This window comes from Myotis daubentonii, chromosome 3, assembly GCF_963259705.1.
Source record: "Myotis daubentonii chromosome 3, mMyoDau2.1, whole genome shotgun sequence".
Taxonomy (NCBI): Eukaryota; Metazoa; Chordata; class Mammalia; order Chiroptera; family Vespertilionidae; genus Myotis; species Myotis daubentonii.
This window is the reverse complement of record NC_081842.1, coordinates 138,575,083-138,579,770: the sequence shown is the minus strand read 5'-3', so window position 1 is coordinate 138,579,770 and position 4,688 is coordinate 138,575,083.

Genomic DNA, 4,688 nt, shown 5'->3' with positions numbered 1-4,688 from the left:
ACTTGAACCCTGTATGGTTTCCACTTAAAACTGTATGGTTTTGTGAATCAATGTCACCTCAATAAATTCAATTTTTAAAAAACCCTAACAGCTTTTCATTGTCTCTATGTTACTTCTGTTTTCTAGTATTAACCAACAAACTACATATAAGGATAGATCAGCATATTTGTCCTCAGAATTATTTTGTAAAAATACAGCTCATTTTTTTGACCCTTGCTAAGTGTTCTTAACCCTGTGGTATTTATATGCATATCTCACCTCTGGCTCCTCATTTCCACCTTTCTTGTTACTTTGTTGAATTTCCTTCATTATTTAAGTACTAGAAGCCCGGTGCACAAAAATTTGTGCACTGGGCGGGGAGGGTCCCTCAGCCCGGCCTGTGCCCTCTCCCAGTCTGGGACCCCTCGGGAGATAACAACCTGCTGGCTTAGACCTGCTCCCCGGTGGCAGAGGGCGGGCCCCATCCCTAGGTGCAGCCCCTGGTCGGGCTCAGAGCAGGGCCGATTGGGGAGTTGGGGCGCCGCCCCCTGTCATGCACAGAGCAGGGCAGATCGGGAGGTTGCAATACTACCCTCAGTCACGCTCAGGGTAGGGCAGCCGTGGGCAAACTATGGCCCGCGGGCCACATCCGGCCCGTTTGAAATGAATAAAACTATTGAAAAAAAAAGACCGTACACTTTAATGTAATGATGTTTACTTTGAATTTATATTAGTTCACACAAACACTCCATCCATGCTTTTGTTCCGGCCCTCCGGTCCAGTTTAAGAACCCACTCTGGCCCTCGAGTCAAAAAGTTTGCCCACCCCTGCAGTAGGGCCTATTGGGGGGTTGGGGCACTGCACTGTCACACTCAGGGCAGGGTCGATGGGGAGGTTGTGGTGCCACCCTGTCACGCACAGAGCAGGGCTCATCAGGAGGGTTGGGGCTCTGTACCCTGTCTCGCACAGAGCAGGGTCGATCAGGGGGTTGGGGAGCTCCCCCCTGTCACGCACAGAGCAGGACCGATCAGGGGGTTGAGGAGCTCCCCCCTGTCACTCACAGAGTAGGGCCGATAGGATAGTTGGGGCACCACCCCCTGTCACACACAGAGCAGGGCAGATCAGGGGGTTGGGGAGCCACACTCTGTCACATTCAGGGCAGAGCCGATGGGGAGGTTATGGCTCTACCCCGTCACACACAGAGCAGGGCCCGTGGGGGGCGGTTGGGGCCTCGCCCTCTATCACCCACAGAGCAGGGCCAATCAGGGGGTTGGGGTGCCACCACTGTCACACTCAGGGCAGGGCCGATGGAGAGGTTATGGCTCTACCTCATCACACACAGAGCAGGGCCCATGGTGGGGGAGGGGGTGTTGAGGCACCGCACCCTGTCACACACAGAGCCGCAGGGCGATCATGGAGTTGGGGAGCTCCCCCCTATCAGGCACAGAGCAGGGCTGATCAGGGGGTTGGGGCGCCTTTCCCTGTCACGAACAGAGCAGGGCGGATAGGGAGGTTGTGGCCCAGCCCCCTGTCACACACAGAGCCGCAGGGCGATCAGGGGGTTTGGGCGCTGCCCCCTGTCATGCTGATCCCGGTGCTGGGAGGCATATTACCCTTTTACTATATAGGATAGAGGCCTGGTGCACAGGTGGGGGCCGGCTGGTTTGCCCTGAAGGGTGTTCTGGATCAGGGTGGGGGTCCCCACTGGGGTGTCTGGCCAGCGTGGATGAGGGGATGATGGCTGTTTGCAGCTGGTCACACACCCTTCAGGGTGGGGGTCCCCACTGGGGTGCCTGGCCAGTCTGGGTGAAGGGCTGAGGGCTGTTTTCAGGCTGGCGGGTGACTGAAGCTCCCAACTGCTCCTTTTTTTCTTTTTTTTTAATTTTGGGCCAGCTTTAGCTCTGAGGCTTGGCTCCAGCTCTTAGGCCTCCGCTACTGAAAGCAGGTATCTGGGTTGTTTGGGTTCTATAATCAAAACACTGTTTCAATTCTAGCTCTGAGATCCCGGCTGGCTGAAAGCAGGTTTCTGGGGTTTTGTTTAGCTTCTATATTTGTAACAATGTTTCAAACTGCAAGCTCAGAGGCCGGCAGTGGCAGGCGGGGGACGTTGGAGTCCCCCATCACTGAAGCAAGCAAGCCTCATGTTCGCTTCAAGCTGCCTGGTTGCTGGTCGCCATCTTGGCTGGCAGTTAATTTGCATATCGCTCTGATTAGCCAATGGGAAGGGTAGCGGACGTACGGCTAATTACCATGTTTCTCTTTTATTAGATAGTACTAGAAGCCCCATGCACGAATTCGTGCATGGGTGGTGTCCCTTGTCCTGGCCAGTGATCGAGCTCTATCGAGGGGCCAGCTGGATAGGAGGGGAGAGGAGGACGGGCCGCAGAAGGTTGGCTGAGGTAGTGCACTGACCACCAGGGGGCAGCTCCTGCATTGAGTGTCTGCCCCATGGTGGTCAGTGTGCATCATAGCAACTGGTTGACCAGTCGTTCCTGTTGTTCCAGTCATATGTCATAAAGGTCACTTAGGCTTTTATATATATAGACTAGAGGCCCAATGCATGAAAATTCATATTAGAGTAGGCCTTTCTCCCCCTGGCTATTGGCATCAGCTTCCCTCCAGCACCAGGTACCTGGGCTGCCAGCACCGGCTTTCATCCAGCACTCGGGATCTGGGCTTCCCTCCTCTGGCTGCTGGCAGGCACTTGGGCCCTGGGCTGCTTCCCTCCTCCAGCCACTGTCATGCACCTGGGAACCAGGCTGGCTTCCCTCAGGCCACTGGGCTGGCTTCCCTCCAACCACCCGCAGGCACCTGAGACCTGGGATGGCTTCCCTCTGGCCCCAGCTTCATCAGGAAGGATGTCTGGAATGATGTCCAGTCTAATTAGCATATTATCCTTTTATTATTATAGACTAGAGGCCCGGTGCACAAAAATTTGTGCACTCGGGTGGGTCCCTCAGCCCACCCTGTGCCCTCTCGCAATATGGAGCCCCTTGGGGGCCCCTTCCCCTGGCTGCTGGCACCAGTTTTCCTCTGGTGCCCGGAACCCAGGCCTTCGCTCTTCGCTGGGAGGGGCCCACACGGTGGGCGAGGGGCTTAGCTCTTTTAAAAATACTTCTGAATGTTTGGTAAATAACCCTGTAGGAATCTACTTTCTGAAACATGCTGGTTGTTAAGGGCTGATTTGGGTAATCAACAAAATGTATGTTAAAATCCTAATCCCCAGAACCTCAGAATGTACCTGTATATGGAGATAAGATCTTTAAAGAGGGGATTACATTAAATTGTGGCAGTTCCAGTGGGACCCTTAGCCCATCTCACTGAAGTCCTTATAAGAAGAGGAATGTTGGGGTCCAGCCCCAGCAGGTCCAGGGGTTCCCAAAGAAGGAATGACACAGAGGCAGCATTCAGGTTATCATCATAGCCAGGTTCTCTTTTTATTGTCCTGTTACATCTATATTTATACTATTTGATCCTATAAACATGCCTCTATAAGCTTTTTTTTTTTTTTGCATCGGGTCCATTTATTGGGGGGTCAGTCAAAGGGGGAGCTGGCTAGGGTGGGGTAGGGCAGCAGCTTGTCTGGCCCCCGAGAAACCCAACTTAAGTCCAGAGCCTCGAGGGCTTAGAAGCCAAAGTCTTCCTCCACCTTTATCTGCACGGGGGCCAGCTCCGGAGTCAGCGGGACTCCTGCCCAGTGCCCTTCCTATGGCACTCGCCACCTCTTCCAACTGCTGGGCCCCTTGCCAGGGGCCGGGCTGCTGGCTTCTGTGGGCACTGGCGTCCTCCTGGGCGGGGACAGCCCCTCTTTCTCTGGAGGCTCGTTCTCAGTGTTGCCTGGGTTGGGGGCGTCTCTGCCCTGGCTGCCCTCGTCCTCCAGTAAGATGGTGAACTGGCTGGCCCGGTAGTTGTCACCGTAGGAGTCCAGCACCTTCATGAGGAACCTCCGCTCCTGCTGGAGTCTCCATGTTATCCTCTATATCTGATGGAGCCTGTTCAGGACCCGCTCCTTCGCCTGCTCAATCTCCCTGCAGCGTTGATCCAGCGCCTGGTACTTCCTGCGATTGAGTTCCCGTTGGCGCCGCCCTTGCTGGCCTCAGGCTGCCTCCTCCTCTTCGTCTCGCTCCTGGAGGCTGGAGCTGCCCAGACCCCCAGACACGAACTCCACTTCGGTCGGTCTCAAGCTCGCTCTCCAGGATGTGACCACCTTCAGCGGAGGCAGCGCCAGCTCCCAGCCGGGAGGTGCTGAGAACTCCTCAAAGCCCACAGCTGCCATGGACCCTTCTCTCTGCTCCAACTCCATTTCTCCCTGGCTCCAGGCAGAACTTCCAACCTTGCAAGCCTGTAGTTTAAAGTGGCTTGCGAAACTACAGCCCATCCGATTTCACAGCCAGGCACCCAGGCCCTGGCCGCTAAGCCTCCTGGGAGTTGTAGTTCTCTATTTCCGGCTTGCTTCCCTCACCCCACCCCCACCCCAGTCCCAACTGAAAGGCCCTGCTGGATGGTCTAACCCTGTGGCCAGGCATCTGAGTCACCTCAGGTCTTTATTCCTGTCCCGACACCACGCCATCTGACCATGGAGACTCTCCTCTTGCGAGGCCCCTGGGTCTCCTTCTGGGTCTCCTCAGCCCAGGTACTGGATCCGCGTGCCCCAGCAGCGATACAGCCCTGGGGCCTGGGTCTCCTTCTGGGGCCTGGCTGTATCGCCC